Source organism: Gymnodraco acuticeps, unplaced genomic scaffold (assembly GCF_902827175.1).
Source record: "Gymnodraco acuticeps unplaced genomic scaffold, fGymAcu1.1, whole genome shotgun sequence".
Lineage (NCBI taxonomy): Eukaryota > Metazoa > Chordata > Actinopteri > Perciformes > Bathydraconidae > Gymnodraco > Gymnodraco acuticeps.
In genome coordinates this window covers 134,000-151,397 of record NW_022992149.1, presented here as the reverse complement: position 1 = coordinate 151,397, position 17,398 = coordinate 134,000, and the positions used below count along the sequence as shown (strand labels likewise).

Sequence of the window (17,398 nt, the reverse complement as noted above, 5' to 3'; positions counted from 1 at the left end):
TTTGACTTGCCTGGAGGCGAAGGAAGAAGAGCAACGGGACACCCAGAGGTGCAAACAGCTCCAAAGTCCATGTATTTTAGAATTTGTTATAAAAAATGTGATCTCTCCTCAAGCTTAAAAAATTTAATATATTTAGTATTTTAGGGCCGACATAACTTTGTCTATTATCTCTGTATCCTGTGTTTTGAGTGGAAGTGCACTCAACATGAGCACTATGTTAATGAATTTGAGTACTATCAAGAGTTCCGAGCCTGTTTTTCATGTTTTTTCTGCAAAACTCAAAAAAGGAGACTTTATAATGCATTTCCATTTTTTGCATGCAGAGTTATTAACATAAAAACACAATTCAAAATCCATTAACATATTTTTACAAAATCCCACTTAACTCAAACACATCTCTCGAAGTGCTCGTCACCTACCAGGTAAGGAGGTTATTGAAATATAAAAATATGAGCTCAGCGCGTACAAATCCCACTGCACCCCCGGCCTGCAGGTTCTTTCCAAGCCAAAAAGCAAATCCCAGTCAATGTTGGAGACCAGCTCCGGTACTATGTGTTCACCTCTGTCCAGAAAGCAGACAGTGACAGCTGATTTTATTTTAGACCCTCCGCCCCCTTGCAAAAAATGGGCCTGGGGTGCATTTTATTTTAGAGAGGGTGGCCTCCGTGCCTCCCAAGTCAAGTCCCCAGAAAACCATATGGAAATACTTCCCGTGACTCGCTTGTGTACTAATAAATCAGGTCACCCTGGGTTTCATAATCATGGCTTCTAGTGAACTGCATAGTCTTGCAGCTGTTACCGCCCATCATTTTATGCTAAATAATGCACATACAAATCCACAGCAAATACTCTAAACCTCAAATGTTTTACTGCTTCTGGTAATCGCTAAACAATGTAAAGTGGATGTCGGGCAGGTGCTGACACAACACATTTTAAATTGTGGTGAACTGTGTTGGCTGTGCTCTGTTCTTTGCTGTTGGTATGACAGAGCCAGTGATGTAATGGTATGTGTTGAAGAGAAGAGGGTTAAAGGGGTGCTGAACACGAGAAGAGACACCTCAGAGTGAGACAGAGCCAGCCAGCTCTTCCTGTTTGGCCCAGCTGGAGACAGTGGCGACAGCCTGTCTCTGGTAGTGTCAGTGTTTGGAGACCAGACATGTCTGCAAGGCATCTGCACAACCCCGTTCATCCCCAGCATGTGTAACTCACACCTGCATTTACATTGACCACCTGTTTTAAAAGAGACACTCCGGGATTCATGCTAACGCTAAACCTCAGTCAAATGCTAATCTCCCCCTTCACCTGTTCTCCTGATCATTTAAAATGTAGATTAATAGGATTCTGGCATAACTCTGCCAGGTTTAGAGTAATGGAAGTCACAATCATTTTAATCTTAATAAAAGTCAAGAGCAAGAATGGATTGTACGATAAATCGGAACATTCGTGTTTCGAGGTCTCATGTTCTTTTCATGATGAACCTGCTTTATTCAGCTTGAATCCCTCTGTGATCCATAGCAGTTAGGTCATGCAGGGAGGGTTAAAGGAAGAGAACCCGACACACACACACACACACACACACACACACACACACACACACACACACACACACACACACACACACACACACACACACACACACACACACACACACACACACACACACACACACACACACACACACACACACACACACACACACACACACACACACACACACACACACACACACACACACACACACACACACACACACACACACACACACACACACACAACACACACACACACACACCACACACACACACACACACACACACACACACACACACACCACACACACACACACACACACACACACACACACACACACACACACACACACACACACACACACACACACACACACACACACACACACACACAGCCAATGAGAGAAGTCCAGTGTGAGGGATCATTAAGTTAAATATTTTAGTGACATCTTCTATTGCCACTGTGTTTGCTCTCCTTGGAACGCCTTCAGAATGAAAATGTAAATTAGTATTTCCACTGGTTTGTTGCACTTTATCTAGAGTCCAGTCCGTAATAAAGTCTACATATAAGAACACAGTCAAAACAAAAAAATGTGCCACTGTACTGTAGAACTACTTCCAAGAACTGTAATTACTGAATATCACAGTTAATAGTGGTCAATTCCAGATGTAAGTTAACCGAATGTCTCCTCAAAGGTTTTCAAATGTATAACAACAACAAGCAACATGTTGTGCTGATACTCAGGAAGTTGAAAGAAACAGAAAATAATGATCATTTGTGGCGAATAACAGACAATAATGAATAATGTATGGTGATTTAATTGTCTTTGCTCTCTCCGTAACTTCTTTAAACATGCCCTTAAAGGTGGGGTAGGTAAGTTTGAGAAACCGGCTCGAGATACACTTTTTGTTATATTCCATGGCAATGAAAATGTTTAGTGCTTTGACAAAAAATCCATACAAAAATGTCATCTGTGGAAGCCGTAGTACTGTAAAAAGCACGACCAATCATTTTAGCCGGCCCGGCTAAAGTAACTGGATGGCCTACCTGCCTGTCAGCCTTCCATCGAGTGGCTCTGTAAGGAAGTGGCAGATTTTTTCCGGCTGTGTATTTTCAAATTCTAGCGCACTCGAGCTGGTTTCTCCAAAATGACCTTCCCCACCTTTAAGCAGCTCACTAAACACCTGGCTACTTCCTCCTGAGAAATGGCCCAACGCCAACCAACACACGCAGGAGTGAGGTTTACATATTGCCTTATAGTGTCAATTTGTAAACCTCACTCCTCTTTAAACTACTCGCCCAGAGTGTGGTTGTAAATATCTGTGAGCTCTTTGTCACGGTTCCTGATTAAATAAGAGTAAAAACCCAGAGGAGAAGCCTCTGAGCTTTTACTTCACAACGTTGAATTATTTCTTGAGGAAACAAAAGGGAAATGTCATACTCGCAAAGGCTGACAGAAACATTTTGACAGAAATATTTTGTGATGCCTTTACTAAAAACAAACATGTTTTTTATGTCAAAGGCAATCGGGAGATTATAATGAAATAATGTCAACGGATAATGATAGCTCTATTATGAATGTTAGGCTAGTCTAAACACACATATCTGTTATATCAATGTCTTAATATGATGCTCAATTATTCATTTAAAACACATTTTCATGTGTTTTAATTAATTATGACAGGAATATTTTCACTGAACTCTTTGCTTGACTAAACAAATAACTGTTGTTTCAAATGTAATGTTAATATTCACCTCGCACAATTGTAGTGCAAATGTTTGCCTCAGTAGTGAATCAGTCATCTTGATAATTTGAAGAAAGCACAAAAAAAGAACAGCTCTGAAATCAGTATCACTAATTTACAACCGCAACAATTCTTATTACATTTACAATATAGGTGATTTATAAAGATCGCTGGACGTCTCATCCTGATGTATCATGCCTCAATAACACAACTGCCGATACATTCATGTACATTTAAACTGAACTCTATGGTATCATGGCCCAATATTTTACAGTTTTGTGTGCTGTTGAAATATTGCCAACAGTGTTTTCATGTTGGTCCTCTCCCCAGCAGAGGCTCAGTGTAGCTCACATCAGTGAGCACTGCATGCAGACCACAGGCAGATAGCACCATGGCTTGCATGACAATGAGCCACATCTCTGCCAGATGCCATTGGAAGTGAGGCAATGAATCACAAGGAATCTTAGATCCAGACACTTGCAAAGGAAAGGCATTTAAATCAGGGATTATTTACTTACTGCCACTGCCTAGTTGAAAGGACACATTATAGCACTCCACTTTTCTTTGATTTATTTCACCCAAGATATTTCTGAATTGAAATGAATTTCTAATGACTGTAGCTTTTAGTACGGTCATGTGAAAGAAGATAATGTGTTGGGTGTGAAATGAGCATCTATCATAAAGTTCAACATGCCTAACAGATGATGTCAGGTGTGAGAGGCGAGTGATACGCTGTATTTTAAGAAGTGGTATGAGGCAGCTCCAAAGTGTCTGTACACTGTGGCGTCATGTAGAGTAGCAGCAGCTTCTTTAGGCTCCACACAGTCACGGCTCTGTGTGGGGGGGTCTCTGCTACACACAGAAAGTATCACTTTGTGCTTTTGACCACAGGCCACCTGGTAGCACTGAAGAGAGCTACACACATCCCCAGCCATCACCCTCAGAAAGAAACATGTGACACGATAAGAAAAGTAAGAGGATTTGTTAGCATAGAGATATTTTTGAAATAGGGAATATGAGATTATTCCGGTGTTGGACAAATTGAATTAGAAGAGTGCAATTTTAGAGCACAGCAAGGGTAAAATGATGCAACGGTGTATGACGCTGATTGGTACTAACTCTATTACTGTAGAAAGAGAAAGTAGGATATGAGAGGAAGCGGTTTGTTCATTATCATGAAGGCCATTATTTTTGATGAGCTGGATCTCCTGCGGTCCACGGAAAACATTACAAGACCTCATTTACACCAGGCAGGCACATAGTGCACCCACAAACCTCTTAGCCTGACAATGACAACCCTATTATGTCTATCCTTAGAGATGTGGTGAAACACAAAAATGGACAAACTGAAAAAAAATTGGTGGGAAATTACATTTATGTTTTCAAAACCTGTTGTCTTCTTTGTCATCTTTCACTAAGTCACACGAGTGTACAGCCACGCTTTTAGCTCCGGAGGCTGTACGTAGACACAACAGTGCTTTGAGTTGAATGTTGACGTCAGCATGCTTACATTCTTACAATGACATGGCTGACTTGCCAAACTTTAAAAAAGGTATAATGTTTACCTTCTTAGTCTAGTATGTCAGTATGCTTTCACAGCTGAGACTGATTGGAATGTAACTGGTGCCTGTAATTGATCATGATTTTGACCTTATATGCTTCTAGAAGAGTTATTATACCTTATCTTTAATATTGGTAATCCATTAAACAGTCTATTTAGATATTTTGCTAACATCCACACATGGTGGCGCAAAACAAATAAGATATGGGTTCATCCTCTGGGGGCAATGAATGTCTATCTAACATGTTGTGTTCATTTATTTAGTAGAGATATTTCACAAGATAGGTGAGAACTTTCACCATCTGGTGGACGTAGTCATCCTCTTGGCACCATGGATGTTTACCACATGTCATGTCTGTAGCCCAGTTGTCAACACATTTCATTATTTAAACCAAATATTTCTCCTAATGATGGCCCTGGATGTTAAGTAAGGGGATTGCAATAGGGCACCATACATTTTTGTACAAAATGTCATAATAATCAATATAAAAGCTTGTATTTTATTCTACACCAAAGTGGTGGACTTACATGATTTAATCAGGTGAACATTAAATCAATTTATGTGAAAAAAGTTGTGAATGGGCGCAAATTTAAAACAGAAGCTATGTGACCAATATCCAGTGTACAACGAATACTGTGGCTACTTTATTGCGAATACAACTTTGCTTTACACCACTATTGGTATAATGTGATTTAAATCTATGATGTTAATGACAAAGCAATGGCTGCAAAATAATCATTAAGTAAACTACAAATGGTTTACCCGTGAAATTAAAGCATTCATACAGTAGTATTACATGTACAATTCATGAATCAGAAGCCATAAATAAAAGATTCATACGCAGCATTAAGTCAAAGGTTTAAAAGCTATCTTTATGAATAATATGTTCGATGCAAAGTGAAAAGTACTCAACGATTGTTGAATTGTACATAAATGTGTAACTTCCATAACTGCAGTTTTGTCTAGAGTAATCACAAAGACAGCCACATTCTGTACGATGAATATAAAGATGTATTTTATCATCTGCATAAAGCTCGTCCCAAACTGACAAAGGAGATCAATGAGAAAAGTAGAGCAACCTACCAGCCTGGGACACGTTAATGATACTGCATCATAGATAATAATATAAACACTTCTTTATCTTTATATATGTAAATACTCTCAGGGGGAAGCAGAGGGAAGGGATGAGGATATACCGCTTAGCTGCTAATCGGCACCACAGGGCTCAAATGGGGCTCTTCTTTGGTTTTCAAGTAGTTTTCAAATTAAATGAGCCCCTGGAGGTGCTCCTCATGCTGTCTTTTTGGTATTTGAGACAGTGCCACCCTTCTGCTTGGAGCCCGCAGAGAGGAACCTTCTTAAAAAAAAGTCCAGCCCTCACATCAAAACACGCTATGGGCTGAAATCCAAGCGTTGCAAGAGAGAGAAATGCTAAGCAGGTATACGAGAGACAGGAACTAAAACTAAAAACAGAGATCCTCGAGAGGGGGTCTATTTCATCTGCCTTTAAAACATCTAGGCTAACTTTCAAATTGTCAATGTGATCGCTCCCACTACCACTTACACAGAACAATGCTGGTCTGTTCGCTTGGGGCGTAAATACAGAACATGTTTGGTAACTGTCATTTTATTTGTGACATGTTATGCTGCTGTGCAGATTAGATCTTCATTTTAGACATAAAGAAGTTAACAGTATTTAGAAGGCAGTTAAAGTGCCCCAGACTCTATGTTTGTCCCTGATATATTTAGTGTGGTGTAGGATCACTGGCTGCTGTAGAAAGGTGGTTTCCAGCAGGATCACTCACTCAATGAATATGAAAACAGATTCAAAAAGAATCGCAGAATTTTAACCAACCTCCAAAGTTAATTGGGTTCTTCCTTGGCCTTCCATAAAGTTTTATGAAAATCACACTAGTAGTTTCTCCGTAATGTTGCTTCCAACCTGACAAACAAGTAGTGAATGATTCAATATTATGGCAATAAAGCTTATTTGCTTCTCTCTGAGAGTTGGTGTGAGCATGGGGGCTCTCATATGTCTGCAGGCTTATGTTCTAGCAGGAGCAATTAGCAAGATAGATAAATACTTTATTGAAAAAAAAAGTCTAACCTGTTTGAAAAGAGAACATTTCAATAGATGTCAACACACTGCTTCACCCACATTGAACACAATGCTCGAAATGTTGACAAAACTGTCCTAACAACTCGCAGCTGACATTGTTTAATGCACAGTCACTCTGAGCTGGGAGGTTTGCGCCTCATAAGAGTCTTAAGACAGAGGGATTTCCGTGAAAGCCTCAATCTCTCAGCACCAGCTGTCCAAAGCTGTCCTTTTGGAACACATCTCATTGGGCAAAATGGAAACAACTCATGTGTGAATCCCTTGGAATGAAGATTTATCTTCGCAGGTCTCTCTCCTCTTTCTCATCATTTCATGTGTAATTGGCTCTTTGTGTGTTCTTTTTTTAAGTGTTATAGTGTCTACAGAATGTCACAGACTAGAAGAAATGAACTGTCAAAAATGACTGGCTAATAATATTTTATATCAATGTTTAAACACATGAAATGAGCCGCTGTCAGGTGGGTGAAGGAAGAAAATAGATAAACACTGCGCTTGAATCATGTCTTTAAGACCATTATCCAAATAGTAAATTAAGAACATTAGAACATTTTTGCTATAATGCTCTTCGTGTAGCTGCTAAGAAAAAACACATATTTAACTAAAACAATGAACAGCATGAGCAAAAACGCTTTTGTCCACCTGACAACAGAGATTCACAAATGCATTACAGAGCACTGAGAAAACAGAGGAATGTCTGTAAAATAAACAGACACACTTTATTAGAGTGAGGTCTTTGATGCACAGAGGCAAGGGTCCTCTGAAGCAAATAATCAATTCTCACACACTTGTGCTTTCAAGCTTCCAGCCAGCTGTCAGAGCTCCCACCATGGAGAACAAAAAGCAGGCAACACTTTGTTTCTGACGCTCAGCGGTGGGGGGCCGGTCTCTGCCCACCACACATTGGCTGTAAATGTGTGCGTGTTTCTGCATCCATTGCTTTGTGATGGTGAGTGGATATATGCTAATAAAGCTGAGGTTGATTTCTCTTTTGAGTTGACTGTCTCACACACACAGCAACGGTTCAAGCTTTACTTTGGGGATTCATAGGACCGGGCCTTTTAGGTGAATGCCATTTAATATCACACTTACTTAGGAATAAGACATTTCCATTAACTGTGTAGTACACCACTGAGAATCACTCAGTTGCAAAGCAAGGGCAAAGTCCAACCTACACTGAAATCAAGAGGTCTTCAGTGCTGCACAGATTTCAGTTCATTTTCCACCAGGAGCATTTAGCATTAAAATATAGCCGGTGTTCTACTCTTGTACTACTCCACCCATGTCTTACTGATTTATTCTTAGAAAACCATCATCATTATTTCCCATTTATTGGGAATTTTCTTTCGATTTATCTCGTATTATGAACATTATAAATTGTCTTGATGATTCCCTTTTTGAAGACTTACCTATTGCTATGGCTACCAAATATGACTGAAAATAATAAGTTGTTTGAGGTTGATACACACACACAGACACCCAAAAGTGTATCAGCCTTAAAGCGATGGTCCTTCATGCCTCCCTCGCTGGCTGCTGAAGGTTAACATGTGACTGGAATGCATCGAGGCATTTTAAATATTTCAACATGTTTGCTGAACCGGGGCAGTGGGACTGCAAATGGGACCATTCACCAGCTTCCCTTTTCCAGGGAATGCAGTTGTGTTAAAAATTGTTCAATAAAACACATAACCATCGATCAAATATAATCCGGCTTTACAGACAGAAACCTTTCATTCCGATGGCAAACATCACTGTGAAGTATAAACAACGCAAGCATTAACAATTAAGGGACATAATTTCTTTGAAGGATTTCGCTTTACAATTCTTTAAATCACACAGTGAACCTAAGGAGGTATTTATTCTCATGTGCTGTCCTGCTCGGCACTTTGATCAACCTCACCTCAATGTAGAAAACCCCCTGACAGAAACACATTTTACAACTTCCTTGAATCTGGGCCATTCTTGCAGGGGAGGAAAACCATTATAGACTTTGTTTCTCAACCTGTGAAGTTTTGCTGAACGAACAAGCTGAACAAATCCATCAAGGTTAAACCATGATATATTCAATGTATCTCTACATTTCCAAATGTCTTTTCCAAATGAATTGTGTTGAATAAGCTGCTGAGACAATTACATAATTTGCACACAAAAAACACAATGTCAGCAACATTCATAGCAACAGGGCGTATATTTAGCGCCTGCTTGTCCTATGACATAGCCTTGCCTGACACCCAATCTCGATACCAAAAGCCTCGACGGAAACTCAAAAAGACCCTAGAAATAACTGTCTCAAGTGACAAAAGACTAAGCGCCATTACTCAAAGATGGGTGACTTATATTACTGTCAATAAAATGTTCAGCATCGTCAAACGCATCCTAATGACACTTAGCCATGAAATCTATGAATCTGAATAAGGGTAGGATCTATAATGTGAAACTTGATCAGGCTGAAAGGTATTTGAAAACAGGGACTTTTACATTTTACACTAATTTTAGCCCCATAACACAAAAACTCATTAAATCTACAGCATCATTTAACATTAATGTATTTTCTCCTCTGGCTATCACGTTTAGAGATGATGTTATATGAGCTTAGCTGTCAGAGTTTATCTTTATTTATCTTCCTTATTGCATCAGTCCGCCTTGACACTCATCAGTCAAAAATGTTCCATTACATTCTGGTCATTTCTCGACATGCTGTTGCAAGGCCGGGCAGATATACCCCCTGTTTACTTAGTTTATATATTCAGCTGCACTCAGCCACTCTGTGAGTCATCTAGTATGTTGACCTTTACATATATTTAAGAACAGACAGACATGGGCACTCCAAACCTACATGCTGAACAGTGTCTTCGAAGCAAGTAGTGGTTTATCAGCCTAATTATTATTATTTTATAGAAAAAGGAGATCATATCATTTATAACACATTTTGAAATCTCAAGATAAATAGATGCTTTGAGAAATGACTATGAACTAGGGATTCTTACAAATAATAATTACACATCACAATTTATTCAAATGTTCAATGTGCCTTGCATTTTAATTAAAAGTTAAAATTAACGTTAAAAGGGGGATACTCTCTAATTATATGAGGAGAGAAATTCCTGAATAGACCTTTAAAAGTTGGAAATTAAAGTGTAGTCTATTGTTTGGTATAGTGCGCCAATGTTATAATATAATAACATTTTGGGACAATGTTTTGTTGTTTGTAATATTTTCTGTAGTGGCAATTGTTATACATTATCTTGTGGTCATGTTAGAAAAGTCGGTACCAATTTACAATAAGACTACCCTTATAAAGGGTTTACCAATAGTTTGTAATTCATTTATTAATTAGGTTGTGAACACTTTATAAATCATTAATAAGCTTTTATAAGACATGAGATAAACTGTGACCGGTTGCTTGCCAAATAGTGAGCCCACATTTATCTGTACTGCTAAGCCTTATTATAAATGGTAGTAACTCATTAATAAATGGGAATGTGTTTTACACTTTACAATAAGGCTCCCTTTTGGCAACTATAAACGTGAGTAACTCGTAAATAAATGGTCAAAAGAGATGCCAAGAAACATCAAGATGGAAGGGGGGGAATCAACTCAGTGAGCAACAGATACCAAGGATGCTGGCTGATGAAGAAGACAAAGTAAGCTAGGTAGCCAATTTAAGGCTTAGTCATCTTGCAAATAGTGAGCCTGAGTTGATATGAAAACTATGTTAGAACTGGTTCTTAATGATTAATAAAGTGTTTACAACCTAATTAATAACCCAATTATAAACCCTTTAGGAATCCTTTATAAGTGTAGTCTTATTGTAAAGTGGTACCGAAAGGTCAAATCACATGTGAACCGCGCATAAAAAAAGCACTAAATTAAGTGCATTTTTAAATGAAATGGGCCGTCATGTAAGACTTTGCACACTTCATTAAATTGTGGTAAACGTGCGATCCATATAAGGTTCAATTTCATAAATGCATTACACTTATACCCAACACTTGGCCTCAATAATTTATTTATTTATTATTTATCAATAATTTATTTAGGAAGGCATGAAACACTCATATCTAATGTAGCATTAAACTGTGTTATTATACAAGTGAGCAACAGAGGCGGTACATGGCGATGCAGTAGAAACCCAGCAGACTGTGGAGAAGCTTTTTTCTGCTCTGCAGTGGTTGAGGCAACACAAAGGCACAACATATTTCTATCTATATATCAATTACCAAACATTGTGATTCATGTTTACTGAAAATGGTTTACTAGACACACGTGCCAATTATGACAAATGTATCACACTTAAAGTGAGTGTTTTGCAGTGTAAGCAATTTAATCACGTATCATATCAGCTAGACCTAAAGTAGAAACACATCACCATCACAATGGTTTTGACTGATGAGGGTAACCAATTCGAATTTTTGCAATAGGGTTTTATTTTTCATGTTGTTTTAAAAGCACAACATGTTTAATTTGAGACGTATAAGTTATTTTTTTCCCCCATTCATCTAGTTCTGCATGCCCACTTTTTTAAATCAGGGCCCCTTTAGCAGGTGGGTAATAATACTTCAAAAGTAAACACCTTTCAATTCTGGGAGAGGACCAGAGTTATCTCCAAATTATTCGACAACACAGTAATTACAGAATATATGTAGAAACAGGCTGTTTATGTCTAGGTGTATGTCCCATTCATCCTGCTTTGCCTGGAGAAAGAATGTTGTAGGAAGAACATCAGCAGGCTAGTCAACACTATATCCTTGTCTGTTTGTACCTAGCAGCCATCTTGTGGTAAAATAGAGTTACTACAACATTAATGGTTGGTGCACATTATGGCAGACAATGAATTACAAAGGATTCATTAAAGTCTTCAATTTCCTGCTCAATTATTTCCAGGGTGATGAGGTGCTGAATCATTTCCTGCATACTTTATACTGAATACAAAGAGACAAATTATTTTTAAAGTGTTTAACAAGAGAGTCACGAACTCTCTTTCTTCTTGCTGTGTCATAATCACTCTGACAGTTACCATTGCCCTGAACATAAAGACCCTTTTGTTCTCGCAACATAACACCGACCAATAAGATGCAGGTTTGAGGCGAGCTGGAATGTTTTTCTTTCAGTTGCAGGGCGGGAAAATCTGCATATATATCAACTGTAATATGTCATGCCTGTTGCTCCTGCAATCCGATGCAAATAAGCCACTTCCATAAAGCCGAGTAGCTTGCTGAAACGTAATGCATGCGCTGTAAGCCCCACAGAGTGTAATGTTCCTCCATTTCCCTAATGATGTCAAAGACATACTGGCAGCGTGCTCTGAGAAGGACTATTCGGTTTGAAAAACGCCATTCAAGGAAGAAAAAATGGTTTAGGGCTCATTTGACATACATGTTGGTGTATTTCAAAACCAAATGAGGATTTACTACCATGCCCACACTCATTTGTTACAGTTGTCATGGATACCCTGTCGAATTCATGAGCGGTTCACAGTGCTGGAATACGACATGATGATTGGTTTGCACACACTGCTAATCATGCCTTCTCCCAGACTGTCTAACTGTAAATGTACCGCGTTGTGCTAATTATGCTAATTGTCCTGTCACAGTACTGAGAACAACAGCAACCAATGACAAGTTACTCATTCTTGGCAGGAGCTCATCTTTCAAACGTATGCTTTGGTAGGGACTGCATTCTGAATCAGTGCTGAATTAACAGACCTAAACTACCCAAACACTAATGATCAAATAATATTAAATAACGAAGCACCACAAAAAAAACTATGAAATCTGGCACATTTTCTCAAGATTATTTTGGTGAGGCACATTTTCCATAATCAACATTTCCCTTGCAAGTCTTCTTTGTGGATTGGATTTAGAACAAGTCAGAAACTCATCTTTTATTTGCAGTCATGTTCCAGGACATCTGACTAATGATAGTTTAGTCAGACACAATTGTCACTCCTTTTCGCTCTATTTTGGTTTCACTGAGAAAAATATATTTTGTTCAAAATGTGCTAAATACTGCACTACATTGACGCACAACATTGACGCTAATTTTGCATGTCTGCAGTTTGATGCTCGGCAGGTAAGAAATGCCGCTGGTACCAGAGTTCTTTAAAGTGGTATACGTGCATCAAAAGAGTAAAACCCAGGGGGGGCTGCAGAGTTGGGTGAAACTTCTCTGTGGGTTCATCACCAGCTGCAGCCCCCGTCACATTATACATGTCTGTAATAAATAGAGTTAAGTGCAGATTTAAATAAATAATGCACCACTCATTTTGAACCAGAAGCTTGTGCATGGTGGTTTGGAAGACATTCAGAGGCAAACTACACGTAATACAGTGCAATAGATCAGTATCCATGGTGATGGATGTTTCCTCTGAATGGTGAATGAGTTCCTTTTTATTTATACTCTTCCAGTAAAGTGGTCAAAAGCTTTCTAAGATGCAAACAATGTGTCTTTCTGTAACAAACAGTTGGTTTTAAAGTTACTCTGTGTTGCCTTTTAGCCTTATGTATTTGTGCTGAATAAGCGTACAGTTGCCTTTTGCTTCCCACACCAATCTGTCACTTAAATATCATTTGGCCAGCATATTTTTCAACAGTCGGATGTTGACGTCTCTGACATCGTTACAGTGCATACCGCAACAAAGCATGGAACGTTATGTTCTACCATTTCTCTAGTAAATGTACCCTATGTCTCATGGTGTCAGTGATGCCTTATAGCAACAAACCCCCATACACATGTCATTATTCGCCCAACCACCACTGATGAAGTGCTAAGTATTGCATGTGTAACTATATAAAGCTTTGACTGCAGGTGACAACTATAACACACCTTTAAAATGATCCGATATATACTGTAATGCCAATAATTGTACTTACAGTTTGTGAATGTGAAGCGTCTTATCCAGATTAGCAGGCCAGCGGGATAGGGAGAGAAGAGTAGTTGCTGCTCACTCCTCTCCATCTCTTGATTGAATTTCCATTGTGGTGCAATTGTATCACCAGGTAGTCTAACTACAGGAGGGAGAAGACACGGGTCACCACACTCGACAGGGTTCCACTTTCCTGGGGGGCTCTATCAGCAGCCGAACACTGACAGGCTGCGCACAAAAGCTCTCTAAGCTCCCCAAAGAGAGACACACTTAGTGATCCTTGTGCAGGAGCCGTTCACAAACAGTTAGACACCACAACTCACAAAGTGTTCTTACTTCATAACATTTATTATGTAGAGAATGTAATTTATATGACAAAAAGAAGTTACCTTTTTCTTAAAACAGTCCAAAATGTTTCCTTTGGCGGTCGGGGAGGAGAAATTCTCATGATGGGTCCGTCCACTGTGATGTGCTGAATGAAGGACACCGGATAGCACCTGTTAACTTGAGTGGGATGAATAATTCAGGAAGGCCAGAGAACAGTGTCACATGAAGCCTGATCTTCATGCCTTTACAGAAGTCAGGTTACACTGAGAGCAGATCACAGCATTTTCATTATTGTTATCAAAACAACATCTTCATGTTTTGAAGTATTAGTTGAAGTGTATACATATGTATGTTTTCCTTTTGTTTGACAGATTATTAATTATTTCTAAAATAAAACATATTTTTCTACATGGAACCTTATGTTTTCTTATTTTTGTTATGTTTCATATTGTCCTTCAGTTGGGGGGTTTTTACTGTGGCATTTTTACATCTCTGCTCATATTTCCTAAAAATTATTCTCTAGATTTAATGCAGTCTTATGTGTGTGCAAAAATAAATGTTCTTCATGCACTAGGTAGGTGCTAACATGCTTCATGGGGAACACTGAATTCTCATTAGCACTAATGAGGACTCCAAAACAGAACCATGCTGAAGTGAAATAGCACTTGGGACTATACAAGCATTAAAATAATCTGGATCTTGAAATGAAGACACTTAATCTGACAGCAATTGGTCCGCTGTCAAATTCCAGAATCCAATTTACTGACAGTGTTTACTCGTTTTTTTTGCCCTGTAATCCCTGTAATGTAATGCTACACACAAATACATCTGAAACAAATGTAGTTTGGGTGAACCTCTGAAATAGCTATTTAAGCATGTGGACCCTCTGACTCGGCTTATTTTCCAAGCCCTCTTCATGATTTAATAGTTATTGGAACAATTCTTTCATTTGACATGAGACTAAAAGAAAGAAACGAGTTACAGGCATTACACAGTCTACAGATTGTCACCTGCATAACCGTGTAGCAGGGCTACCATAGTGTTTAATTGCAAGTTATAGCATTAGCTATTACTCATACTACTCATCATTAAACATGTTCAATATAACCCTATAACGATAGATCTAAAAATATCATTATCATAAAGCTTTGAACATATAAACATCTAACACTCACCAGTAGGCTACACCTCTGTAATATGTAAATGCTTTCTTAAACAGCACATTAATATATCAATTTAATTAAGCTATAACTACATACAGGAGCCCAAATGACAACACTGTGTGAAGGAATTAAACCTAAATCCTGGAGACTTGCCTTTAAAACTTTATTCAGGTAAACGTAACATCTACTCCTTTGGTGCAGCGACCGACCACTAACCTGCCTGCAAGACTATACTCAGGGGACACACATAGAGATGTTGCGGATTGGAATATATCATCGTGTTAAAGTTCAACAGAAGTGTTTCAACACGAAATGAAATTATCTCTTTGACACTCGTCAGATAAATCTCAGCTAAAGCAGTTGACATCGTTTTTTTTGTTTTACCATGAAATACCAACCTGTAAAATACATGGTTCAGCAGCAATGAAGACAGCTCTGAGGAGTGGGCGGAAGTTTCCCCCTGAACCATCCGGGTCGGAAATGGACCCATTTCCAACAAGTTCCACCTTGGTGGTGCCTACAATTATAATGTAGGCTATTTAAACTAGGGCTGTCAAGTTAGCGTTAATAACGCGTTAACGCAAACATTTTTTAACGCCACTAATTATTTTAACGCAATTAACGCATGTGTATTTTTTTTCCTCGGCCGCCCCGTAGTTTCAGAGCGCATCGAGTTTAAAATACCATCTCCAAGCTAATGCTGACAGCCCCGCTCCTGCCGCCCGCTTGTGGCAGACCACACTTCCACGCTCACCGGCAGGCACCGACTGGCCATTGGGAAGACCGGGAGGGTGTGTGTATGTGTGGCCCGAGCGAGCGAGAGAGAGACCTTACGTGCATTGTTGTTGTTAGCATCTGGTGCTAGCTAGCTGCGCTAACGGATATAAGGAGCTGTTTAAATGAAAACAGAGGAGCGACATTTCGCCACAACTGCGCCGAGCACTTGACGTTATGCAGGAAGCCAGACAGTGGGACATTGTACGAACAGTCAGCACATTCAGCACGGATAGTGCGCGCAACATGATTGCAGCGTCCAGGCAGCTCCCGTTCGAGCATATGCCTTGAGTTGCACATAGCTCCAACGATCACACACACACACACACACACACACACACACACACACACACACACACACAACACACACACACACACACACACACACACACACACCACACACACACACACACACACACACACACACACACACACACACACACACACACACACACACACACACACACACACACACACACACACACACACACACACACACACACCACACACACACACACACACACACACACACACACACACACCATTTGTATTGTATTATTGAATGAGAGAGGTTCCAGGTTGAATTGAGGTGAATATTTGTAATGTTCAGAGGTTGTTGTGTTTAATATTCATGAGAATATTTGTCATTGTTCAAATGATAATAAACATTAGCATAAAGCATATTTGTCCACTCATATGTTGATAAGAGTATTAAAAACTTGAAAAATATTCCTCTAAGGTACATTTAGAACAGATAAAAAATGTGCGATTAATTTGCGATTAATCGCGATTAACTATGGACAATCGTGCGATTAATCGCGATTACATATTTTAATCAACTGACAGCCCTAATTTAAACATAGACATACAAAAACAAAATGACATGATTGTCACCTGCATTGGTATAGATAATATTAAGCACCTGAAATCAATGAAAATACCTGATCAATAGTTTTCAAATTTCATAAACACAACAAGTTGTTGCACAATTTAGGGTACGTACCACATCTGGGAGACTATGAAAAACTTGATATGTTATTCAAGAAGGGAACCTTTTTGTTATAGCATTTGATTACTTTGTTTGAAGACCAATAAGATTAAATTACCTTGATTTTGAAATGAAATTATAGTTTGACTATTGCAAATGTACATTTGGTCTTTTGTAAACCAATACAAGTTGAACCATTTGTATAAAGGGATAATTCAAAATCAATCAATCACTACACATGTGGTCAAGAGTAACTTGGTTTTTCATGCTGCTACATTGAAGATGGAATTGGCTTGAACCCCACCTTGTTATGGATATAAATACTTAA

General features: G+C 38.9%; 1 protein-coding gene across 9 annotated transcripts in view; it reads right to left on the bottom strand.

Annotated features, from left to right (window-relative positions):
• xirp2b (xin actin binding repeat containing 2b) overlaps positions 1-15,770 on the bottom strand; it is a 31,487-nt gene extending 15,717 nt beyond the window's left edge. For 7 of the 9 annotated variants that reach the window (XM_034204058.1, XM_034204055.1, XM_034204059.1 and 4 more), the window contains exons 1-3: positions 15,707-15,763; positions 14,208-14,322; positions 13,826-13,960 (exon numbers count right to left, since the gene is read on the bottom strand). The gene's annotated coding sequence lies outside the window, so the exon portion shown is untranslated. Of the gene's footprint in view, positions 1-419; positions 556-13,825; positions 13,961-14,207; positions 14,323-15,706 lie in introns of those variants that run through there. The other 2 variants (XM_034204056.1, XM_034204057.1) reach the window with 2 other exon arrangements.
• Between the last annotated feature and the right edge of the window lie 1,628 nt (positions 15,771-17,398).